This window comes from Choloepus didactylus, chromosome 7 (assembly GCF_015220235.1).
Source record: "Choloepus didactylus isolate mChoDid1 chromosome 7, mChoDid1.pri, whole genome shotgun sequence".
Taxonomy (NCBI): domain Eukaryota; kingdom Metazoa; phylum Chordata; class Mammalia; order Pilosa; family Megalonychidae; genus Choloepus; species Choloepus didactylus.
The window spans coordinates 82520459-82532683 of record NC_051313.1 but is presented as its reverse complement, the minus strand read 5'-3'; the positions used below and the strand labels follow the sequence as shown (position 1 = coordinate 82532683).

The 12225-nt window shown below is 36.0% G+C and overlaps 1 protein-coding gene across 1 annotated transcript in view; it reads right to left on the bottom strand.

Moving 5' to 3' along the window:
* The window catches only part of LOC119540636 (translation initiation factor IF-2-like), a 191222-nt gene that overhangs the window by 118643 nt on the left and 60354 nt on the right, over window positions 1-12225 (bottom strand). The window contains exon 4 of the mRNA XM_037844662.1: window positions 11370-11444. The gene's annotated coding sequence lies outside the window, so the exon portion shown is untranslated. The remainder of the gene's footprint in view (window positions 1-11369; window positions 11445-12225) is intronic.

The following is a 12225-nucleotide window of genomic DNA, read 5'->3' as shown; positions in this document are numbered from 1 at the left end:
GGGTGTCAAGTAAATCAGTAATTCTCTTCCTTTCATTTTTCACATCTTTTTCCCCTTAATATCTTTCCTTTTCTCTGATGCCTCTCACCTTTCCCCGAATTTTCTTTCATCTGTTTTCCCATCTTTGTCAGTCACCAATTCCAATAGAAAAGATGACTTTGTCCTTTAATCCCATTGTTTGACATCAATCTCTAAACCTCATACAACACACATAGATAAACACTGTTAAATAATATTTTTGAAGTAATACACAAAGAAGGACAAGAGGAGGGAATGTAGCGAGCTGGAGTTCAGGCTGGGAAAAAAAAATTCTCCAATGGTATTTGCAACACCCAAGCTTCCAGCTGAGAGATCAGCTAAGCCGTCCAGAAGCAAGAAACCTTGAGTTAGCCAAGAAATGCTAGGAGGAGATAAGGTATAAAGTTCCTGCAGCCCTATGAGAATCACAATCAACCAGTACAGCTCACTTCACCAAGCTGAACAGGAAGCACCGTGAGTAGGACTGGGCCCAGCTGAGTCTCTGATCCTGTCCACATAAAGTCTTCTTTCCAAAACTATGCACATCTTTCTGCTGCTTCTCAGCACTGCTAAGTTATCCACTCCGACTACACCTATCAGTCTCCCACCTCTTAAGATCCTACTCTAAAATAAAACTCTTCACCTTAGTTTTCTCAACTTTAAAATGAAGATGATAAATATAACTACAGAGTTAAGAAGATTAAATAAGTTAATATTTGTAAAGTGTTTAGAAAAGCGTCTGGCACATGAAAGTGTGATATAAGGATTTATCAAATAAAATAAATTATATGTGAATACGTGTTCAGATTCTTATGACAGAAAGCTCTTCATGGTGGCAAAACAGACTTCAAATACAAAAGAAAAGCAAATATATTGATTTTGTCAATACCTGTCATCAATCCAGTAGAATTACCAAGATCAAGATAGATAACCTAAGGGACCAGACTTTATTTTTTATTTTTTTCAGTGAGCAGAACTGTATTAGTTATCTCTTGTTGCATAACAAATTACCTCAAAATTTGGTAGATTAAAAAAACAAGCATTATCTCAGTTTCTGCGAACATCTTAGCTGGATGGTTCTGACTCAGGGTATCTCATAAGGTTGTAACCAAGATGTCAGCTAGATCTACAGTCAATCCCAGGCTTGACTGGGGTTGGAGGGTCCTCTTTCAAGCTGCAGATGTTAAAAGGAGGTGTCAGATCCTTCCTGGCTGTTGACTGAAGGCAGCTATGACTCACTCTGTGGGTCTCCATAGGGACACTTGAATATCCTTGTGACATGGCAGCCAGGCCCCAACCCAGAACAAGTGATCCATAGGAGAGTGACCAAGGCAGAAGCTCCAATGACTTTTTTTTTTTAAGCAGTTTTACTGAAATATATTCACATACCATACAATCCATCCAAAGCGTACAATGGCTTTTAGTATAATCACAGAGTTGTGTATCCATCACCAAAATCAACTTTAGAACATTTTAATTACTTCAAAAAGAAAAATCCCATACCCCTTAGCAGACACCTCTCAATCCCTCTATCCTTCCCCATCCCTACAAAACTACTAATTCTGTCTCTATAAATTTATTTATATTTATATTTTATATAAATGGAATAATACAACATGTAATACTTTGGTTTCTTTCAGTTAGCATAATGGATTTTTTTAAATTATTTTTTTTTAAATTAGAGAAGTTGTAGGTATACACAGTTATGTAAAAAATACATTCCCATATACCCCCTTATTGTTGACGTTTGCGTTAGTGTGGTACCTTTGTTAAAACTGATGAAAGAGTATTAAAATATTATTGTTAACTATAACCTATTGCTTACATTAGGTGTATTTTTTCCTATTTACCACCCTATTAACACCTTGCAATACTGTCATACATTTGATAAAAATCATGGACAAACACTCATATTTGCACTATTAACCACAATCCAGCTTCCATAACAGAGTTCACTGCGTTATACAGTACCATGTTTTATCTTCTAATTTTCCTTCTAGTAACATACACGACCCAAAACTTCTACTTATAACCACATTCACTCGATTCATTCAACCAGTTTCAACAATTACACTTACAATAATGTGTTAACATCACCACGATCCATTTCCAGACATTTACAATCAACCTAAATAGAAATTCTGCATAAACTAAGCATCAGCTCCCCATTCTCTACCCTCATTCTATCCCCTGGTAACCTATATTCTAGATTTTAATTCTACGAGTTTGCTTATTATAATTAGTTCATATCAGCGTGATCATATAATATTTGTCCTTTTCTGTCTGGCTTATTTCACTCAACATAATGTCCTCAGCGTTCATCCATGTTGTCATACGCATCAGGACTTCATTCCTTCTTACAGCTGAATGATATTCCATCATATGTATTTACCACATTTTGTTTATCCATTTATTGATTGATGGACATTTCGGTTGCTTCCATCTTTTGGCAATTAATGCTGCTATGAACATTGGTGTACAAATGTCTGTTCGAGTCCCTGCTTTCAGTTCTTCAGGGTATATACCTAGCAGTGGGATTGCCAGATCATATGATCATATGGCAATTCTATACTCAGCTTCCTGAAGAACCGCCCAACTGTCTTCCACAGAGGCTACACCATTTTACATTCCCACCAGCAGTGAAAGAGTGTTCCCATTTCTCCACATCTTCTCCAACACTTGTAGTTTTCTGTTTTTTTTTTTTTTAACAGTGGCCATTCCAGTAGGTGTGAAAAATCTCATTATGGTTTTGGTTTGCATTTCCCTAATATCTAGTGATTTTGAGTACCTTTTCATGTGCTTTTTAACCATTTGTATTTACAAATTTTCTTCGGAAAAGAAAATTGTATTTACAATTTTTCTTTGGAAAAATTTCTATTAAAGTCTTTTGCCTGTTTTTAATTGGGCTGTTTGTCTTTTTATTGTTGAGTTGTAGAATTTCTTTAGATATTCTGGATAGTAAACCCTTATTAGGTCTGTGGTTTCCAAATATTTTCTCCCATTGAGTAGGCTGCATTTTCACTTTCTTGAAGTCCTTTGAAGCACAAACATTTTCAATTTTGAGGACGTCCTATTTATCTATGTTTTCTTTCATTGCTCACTTTGGATGTAAAGTCTAAGAAACCACTGCCTACCACAAGATCTTAAAGATGCTTCCCCATATTATCTTCTAGAAGTCTTATGGTCCTGGCTCTTATATTTAGGTATTGATCCATTTTGAGTTAACTTTTATTTAAGATGTGAAATAGGGGTCCACTTTCATTCTTTTGCATATGAATATCCAATTCTCCCAAAACAATTTGTTGAAGAGACTATTCTGTCCCAGTTGAGTGGACTTGGGAGCCTTGCCAAAAATCAATTGGTCATAGGGGTGAGGTTCTATTTCTGAACTTTCAATTAGATTTCATTGGTCAATATATCTATTCTTGTGCCAGTACCATGCTGTTTTGACCACTGTAGCTTTGTAACATGTTTTAGAGTCAGGAAGGGTAAGTCCTCCAACTTTGTTCTTCTTTTTCAAGGTGTTTCTTGTGTTTGGGGACCCTTACCATTCCAAATAAATTTGATAACCAGCTTTTCCATTTCTTCAAAGTAGACTGTTGGAATTTTTATTGGCATTGTGTTGAAACTGTAAACCATTTTGGGCAGAAGTGATATCTTAACAATATTCAGTCTTCTAATCCATGAACTTGGAATGTCTTCCATTATTTAGGTGTTCTCTGATGTCTTTTAGCAATGTTTTTTAGTTTTCTGAATACAGGTACTTTATATCCTTAGTTATATTTATTTCTAGTTATTTGGTTCTTTTAATCACTATTGTAAATGGAATTGTTTTCTTGATTTCTTCCTCAGATTGTTCATTATTAGTGTATAGAAGCACTACTGAATTTTGCGTGTTGACCTGGTATCCCAACACTTTGCTGAACTCATTTATTAGCTCTACTAGCTTTGTTGTAGACTTTTCAGGACTTTCTATATAGGATCATGTTATTTGCAAATAGTGAAAGTTTTACTTCTTCCTTTCCAATATGGAAGACTTTGATTTCTTTTTCTTGCCTAATTGCTCTAGCTGGGTCTTCTAGCACAATGTTGAATAACAGTGGTGACAGTGGGCATCCCTGTCTTGTTCCAGATCTTAGAGGAAAAGCTTTTAGTCTTTCACCACTGAGTATGATGTTAGCTGTGGGTTTTTCATATATGCCCTTTATCACACTGAGGAAGTTTCCTTCTGTTCCTAGGTTTCTAAGTGTTTTTATCCAGAAAGGATGTTGGATTTTGTCTAAAGCCTTTTTTGCACCAATTGGGATAATCATGTTGTGTTTTTCCTACATTCTGTTAAAGTGGTATATTACATTCATTAATTTTCTTACGTTGAACCACCCTTGCATACCTAGGATAAAACCCACTTAATTCTTTTAATGTGTTGCTAGATCCAATTTGTTGAGGATGTTTGTGTCTATTTTCATTGGAGAAATTGGTCTGTACTTTTCTTGTAGTATCTTTACCTGGCCTTGGGATTAGGGTGATGTCGTTGGCTTCATACAATGAATTAGGTAAAGTTACTTTATTGGTATTAATTCTTCTTGGAGTGATTGGTAGAAATCTCCTGTGAAGTCAGCTGCCCTGGGCTTTTCTTTGTTGGTAGGTTTTTGATGACTGATTCAATCTCTTCACTTGTAATTAGTCTGTTGAGGTCTTCTGTCTCTTCTAGTCAGTGTAGATTAGGTGTTTCTAGAAATGTGTCCATTTCATCTCAGTTGTCTAATTTGTTGGCATACAGTTGTTCACAGTATCCTTGTACGATCTTTTTTATTTTTATGGGGTCAGTAGTGTTTCCCTTCTCATTTCTGATTTTATTTATTTGCATCTTCTTTTTCTCTTTGTAAGTCTAACTAAGGGTTCGTCAATTTTATTGACCCTCTTAAAGAACCAACTTTTGGTTTTGTTAATTTTCTCTATTTTTTTTTATTCTGAGTTTCGCTTATTTCCGCTCTAATCTTTGCTATTTCTTTCCTTCTGCTTGCTTTAGGATTATCTTCCATTCTTTTTCTAGTTCCCCCAGGTATGCACTTAGGTCATTGATTTTAGCTTTTTCTTCTTTTTAATATAAGCATTTATGACTACAAAATTTCCCTCTCAGCAATAACTTTGCTGCATCCCATAAATTTTGATATGTTTTGTTCTCATTTTCATTTCTCTCAAGATATTTACTGACTTCCCTGGAACTTCTTTGACCCACTGATTATTTAACAGTATGCAGTTTAACTTCCCTATATTTGTGAATTTTCCAGTTCTCTGCTGTTATTGATTCCCAGCATCATTTCATCATAGTCAGAGAAAGCACTTTGTGTAATTTCAATCTTTTTAAATTTATTGAGACTTGTTTTATGATTCAACTTGTGGTCTATCCTGAAGAATGATCCATGAGCACTCAAGAAGGATATATATCCTGCTGTTTTGAGGGGCAATGTTCTGTATATGTCTGTTAGGTCTAGTTCATTTATCACATTATTCAAGTTCTCTGTTTCTTTATTGATCCTCTGTCTAGATGTTCTACCTGCTGATAAGAGTGGTGTATTGAAGACTCCAACTATTATCGTAGAGACATCTAATTCTCCCTTCAGTTTTGCCAGTGTTTGCCTCATGTATTTTAGGGACACTGGTTAGGTGCATACATATTTATGATTGTTATGTCTTCCTGGTGGATTGCCCCTTTTAGTAATAGTGTCCTCCTTTGTATCTTGTAACAGTTTTGCATTTAAAGTCTATTTTGTCCGATAGTATAACCACCTCAGCTCTGTTTTGGTTACTGTTTGCATGGAATATCTTTTTCCAACCTTTCACTTTCAACCTATTTGTTTTTTAAGGTCTAATATGATCTCTTTTAGACAGCATATAGTTGAATCATACTTTTTTATCCATTCTGCCAATCTGTGTGTTTTGACTGTGAAGTTTAATCCATAATATTCAATGTTATTACTGTGAAGAAAGTATCTACTTCAACCATTTTATACTTTGGCTTTTATAGGTCATAAATTATTTTTGTCTCTTTTTACCCTTTTAGTTACCCTTACTGATAATCTTCATTTCTATACTTTCCTCCAAGCTTCTCTCTCTTCTGTCTTTTCCTTTTAGCCTGCAGAACCCCTTTAGTATTGCTTGTAGGACAGATTTCTTGTTGAGAACTCTCAGTTCCTGTTTATCTGTGAATATTTTAAACTGTCCCTCATTTTTGAAGGATAGTGTTTCCAGATAAAGAATTTCTGGCTGGTAGTTTTTCTCTTTAAGTACCTTTAATATATATCACTGCCTTCTTGCCTCCATGGTTTCTGATGAGAAATCAGCATTTAGTCTCATGCGGTTCCTTTGTATGTGATGAATCACTTTTCTCTTGTTGCTTTCAGGATTCTCTCTTAATCTTTAGCATTTGAAATTCTGATTAGTATGCATTTTGGAGTAGGTTTATTAGGATTTATTCTATTCTGAGTATGCTGTACTTCTCAGATATATATATTTCTGTCTTTCACATAAGAATTGGGAAATTTTCAGCCATTATTTCCTCAAAATTCTTTCTGTCCCTCATCCCTTCTTTTACCCTTCTGAGACATCTATGATGCCTATATTTGTGCATTTTTGAGTAGGGTCGCAAAGCCCTGAGACCCTACTCAAATTTTTCCATTTTCTTCTCTATCTATTCTTCCGTCTGTAAGATTTCGATTGTCCTATCTTCTAATTTGCTGATTCTTTCTTCTGCCTGTTCCAATCTGCTGCTGTATGCCTTTAGAGTATTTTTAATCCCTTCTATAGTCACTTTCATTCCAATAATTTTGTTATGTTCCTTTTCATACTTTCAAATTCTTCTTTATGTTTCCCAAGTCAGTTAATATCCATTATCTCTTTAACCGTATATTCATTCATCTCCTTGAATTGATTTAGGAGATTCATTTGAGCATCTTTGATTAGTTGTTGCAAATTCTGTGTGTCCTTAGAAATTTTAATTTGTTTTTCTGACCAGGCCATATCTTCCTGTCTCTTAGTATGGCTTGTAATCTTTTGCTGATGTCTAGAAATGTGATTATCTTGATGAGTTTACTCTGAAGGTCAGTTTCTCTCTCTTGTCTAGGGTTTTATTGTTGATTGGCTTTCTGTTAAGGTTCTACTTTGACACTTGGTTCAACTTATCCTAGACCTTTAGACTTGCCTGCATTTAACTGATTAGATTTTTTCCACTCTTCTTTATCTGATTTTGGCCCTAGATAGCAGGTACAATTTTTAAGTTTGTACTATTTATGCAATTGTTTCTCCTGCAGGAGAAAGCTTCTTTTCTTCTTTTCCTTCTCTGGGAATCTTTTCTGTTCTGTTTGTTTTTGTTTTGCCTGTATAGTATTTTTTACATGTCTTTCATTGCCTCTAGCTGCTTTTGCCTGGAGAGCAAATTCTGGGAGGAGGGTCACTCCAGAGAAAACTTTCCCAAATCACTATTTCCCAGCCAAAATTGGCAGGAGACCCACAACGGGGGTGCAGGCCAGCTCCAAAGAGCCCTGGGGAGGGGCTCAGGAAAGATGCCAGAAACCTTTTTGACAAGTCCCCAAAGCTGCTCTTTCCTGGCCTGCAGATGGTGCCCTTCATCAAACTGCTCCCCCAGCCCTAGAAGGCAGTGTGTCTTCAAATCCCTACTAGCTTCACCCCTGTTGGGGGTGGGGTTGAAACAATGGCCCTAGCTGTAACTTCTCAGGGCAGGTTGAAACAGCAGCTCAGAGCCAGGACCCAGCAATCCAAATTCATTGAACAAAAGCCGTGATCAGTGCTTCGCAATGCCCCTCCCCCCGACCCCACCCATTCTTGGGAAATAGGACTTCCACATCCATTTTCAGCCACAGCAGCCAGCCAGGGACAGGATCCCAAGGTGTCCCACCTCAAGGATGGGGGATGGGTGCTCACAGCTTGCCATAATTCTTTATTGCAGTTTCTCATCCTCTTCCTCCCACTCTTCCCTGGATGCTGTATAGTGCTTCCCTGGCCTCTGAAGTCCCAGAACAGTTGCTGCAGACAGTTCCTGCCCATCAACTAGCTGTTTCAAAGGAGGAGTCCTGGGGTTACCTACTCAGCCATCTTCCAGACTTTATTTTAAAAGTTCTGTATCTAACCAATTTTGGTCTGATACTGAGACATGTATTAATGAAGAACTAAATCAATTTACCTGCTGAACCACAGTTTACAAAATGGAAGCATGAGAGTGTACCTGTGGTCTGGACATCTTGTATATGACTATTTAGCACTGTAGTCATTTCAAATTCTTTAGGTATTATTTAAATAATAGTTTTAAGATGTTTCATTGTGTATATTTTAAAAAGGAAAGGGTTTGAAGTTAAATGTTTGGACTAAGAAAAAAGGACTTATTTTCATTTGGAATAGGGCTATAATTAGGAAAAGGACAGCTTTAAGTTAAAAAACTGGACACAGAAAAGGGTAAAAGAAAAAAATAAGACAATGTTAAAAGTGAGAAGATGGTGAGAAATTAAGGCCAGCTTCATGACAACAAGGCTATGGCTATCTACCATATTTGTCTACCATATTTGTATGAATAAGTAAATGTTATAATGACATCAAAGCTTATTATAAACAGGGAAAAGAATACATTTTTAATATGGAGCTACATATTTGGAAAGTATAAAATTAGCTCATGATAAAAACTCTGGTTTAAACATTACCTTCCCTATTTAAAAACTGTTTTTAAAGTAAAAATGCTTAAAAAATTAAGTCTGGAGTCTCAAAGATAAATAACCAAAAATTGGAAATTACATGTTTTTATTTTTCTATCAAAATTTAAAAATAACTTTAGTTAATTTTCCATGGTATTCAGAAATGTCAAATTTAAAAAAACCTGAGAGACAACTAACAACATTAAAAATCACTCCCACAGACTAATCTCATACAGTAAAAAAAAAAATGTTTTAAACATTTCAGCAGATTTTCTCTGGGTGCTAGTAATAAAATGTTAATATTTTAAAAAGAAACATAACAAACTTTTTTTTAAAAAAAAAATATACTGTAGCTTACAATAAAGTGAAATTCCACTCACAGAAATTCAAGGAATATAATTAGAGTTTGCTATAAAAATACATATTTTGAATACTTGTTTAATAAAAAGTATTAGCACTAAAACTATACATATGGAATTGAAAGATTTTCACAATTTTATTATGTGAAAAGAAAAGAAACATAGTTTTAAAGTGTTATGTTTCTCTAGATTTTAACATTGTACCTTGAAAAGTTCTAACTTCTGCAGGAAGAAAAGTACACTTCATCTAAGCAAGAAATTTCCATTACTCCTATATCAAGAAGCCACACTCCATACAACTAATGACAGGGACGCATTTCAATTCAAACCTCCAACTTCACTAAGCCTGAAGCAAAGTTTTTTTAAAAAAAAGACTCAAATATACAAACACAACTCTTATTTTCAAAGAAAGGAAACTCTTGCTAAATAAGTAACAATTATGCTGAAAAATTTATATGCTAAGCATGACCGAAGGTAAAAACACCAGAGCAGTCAACCATAGCTTCAGCACTTTGAATATGATTAACAGAATGAACTTTCAAAGGTCAATTAAATGTCAACACACTTTAAAGAGATATTCTTCTTAAGTCTGGTCAGTTTATAATAGCAACTCATTACTCAGGGATGCCCTTCTTAATTTAAGTGTAATGTGCATATGATATATGTACATACATATGCAGACTCACAACATGTCACCAACCAGATTATTACAAAAAGTCATCTATTGTAAACCCTAGAATTTTGACCATGCTAATGTTTTCCAAGTTATAAAATGGTTAAAAAGAAAATATAATTATATGCAATATCCAATGAAGAGGAAACACAAATAAATTATAAATGCCAAGGCTAAAGTTTATCTAGTAGCTGACCTTATTTATTCTACCACAGGAAATAATCCACAAGGATAGGGCTTTCCTGTTCCTAATACATATTGTTATGCTACCTAATTCATCCTCCAATACCCTTTTCTGAAATCTCATGTTTAAAAAGCTCACCATAAAAGGTACATGGCATTTGAAAATTGTCAAATGTAGCATTAGAAACCTCTGGGATAGAATAAGTCCTGAAGGCACTAAGTGTCCATTCCTGATGTTTCCATCCAAGAACTCAATTAGAGCTCCAGTCCCATAAAACATAAGCAAGGCCAAGTTATCCCAGAATCTCAAAATGAGAAGGGATCATTAAAATCATCCCCAATCCTTTCCATTCACAGGTCAGGAAACAGAACCAGAAATGTGCATCAATGTGGCTTGGCTCACACAGTCCCTTACTAGAAGTCAAGTCTTAAAAACTCAAGTAATCCAATGCTTTGTTCACTATATCAAATTAATTATATACTTTTTTCCCATTAGGACTTTAAGTCCAGGCTATAATTAAACACACAGCAGTGGCTATCTTAGGAATTCAGAGGAGAGCAGGATTCTTTAGATGTCAATGATCTGGGAAGGCTCCAAGAAGGAATCTGAATTTTAAGAATGAATAGAATTTGGGTGGTTAGAAAGAAGGCATCACTATTAAGGGAAGCAATGAGGGTTAATGAATGGTGATAAGTGAATTTACCATGCTCCTGGAACTATGGAGAGACACTGTGTAGTATAGGAAGACACCCTGGTTTTATGGCCACCTTAAAAGTCAGGCAGAAGAGACTCAATTTGAGTGATTAAAGGATTCTGATTTTAGAAAACTTATGTTATGAAAACAAAGACTAGTCTAGCAACAGGTTTGCAAGAAAGAATGAAGGGAGAGAGAAAGAATGATTTGAGATGTCTCATAGGAGTCATCTATTAATATTACCTAACAGGGCTGTTGTAAGAGCAAATGAGCTGATGGGAGATAAAGCATTTTGTAAAGATTTTTAATGCTAAAGGTAGCATTAAAAATCTGTGGGCAGGGGTCTCTCTGACCATGTCACCATGGCTTGGAGAAGCCAGTTTGGTGCTGAATTCTAGATCTATTCCTACAGGAATGGAGATAGAAGTCTCTTCCCCTCAACAATTCCAGAAACTGGATCCCAAGGAAAGAAAGAGCTACCATATTTAAGTTCCTGCAAGGTTGAAGATCACTGATACTTAAATCCAAAACCAGGATTAAAACTTTAGACAGATCACATGGGCAGTTTCTTAAAATGGGTTAAGAAAGTATGTAATTAAGGGCTAAATAACGTGGTAAAAAAAAAGTAGAGGAGACAGCACCTGAGCTAGGGCAATACATGACAAAACCCAAGCTGGCACCACAGTCTGCATTCTTCTGTCCCTTTCCCCACTTAGTACAATTACCATTTAGTACTAACCCTCTATTATATCCAGAGCATCTCCTGCGTTGTTGTATTCCTTTCTTTTTCCTCTTCTGCTGCAACTCTCCAGGGCTAATAAATAAATAAATAAAATAAAGTTACTATAATAAATTAAAAGCTACCATATGTAGAGTATATATTGTGTGACAAATATTACCTGATTTATAAGATCACAAAATCCCAAAGACAACTGCTATTAGGCAGGTGCTTTTACCCTCAATCTTCAAGTAAGGAAACTGAAGCTTACAGGGCCAAGGATGCAGCTCAAGGTCACCTCGGTAGTAAATGGAAGAACTAGGACTTGAATCAGATCTGGCTAACTCCTCAGTCCATGCTTTGAACCATTCTTCCAAAATCTTCCCTATTTTTCATTTTTAAATGTCAGGGATTTTATGGATACAGAGGTTACTGGATCCCTTATATGGGTTTCTAGATGGAAATTTTGGCAATAGAGGACAGAAGGCCCTGGGTTCAGCCACACACTTGCCTGTCAAATTAACAGCTTCAGCACTGAGATCGCCAAATTTATCTGTTGAGGCGACAATAATGCACCCAGCATTCTTGTTCTGCTCTCTCTCAGGCCTTCCATTGTTTGGGGTACATTCCCACAATCATTTGCTTAAAAACTTTCTCCCTACCTCAAAAGGTAGAGGCTCCTGGGATTGTTACTCCCACAAGTCACCAAAAAGCTGGGGAGGATGATGGAGTATTCAACTGGTAGGAGGGATCTGCAAGCTGTGGTCCCTTGGGCCTTATGCTCCAAAGCAAGCTTGGTTTGCTTCTAGAGATGGTTCATGAAGGGCTCCCTGGCAACAGGACCCTACTAAGAGATGAGGTCAACATGTTTGGTGCT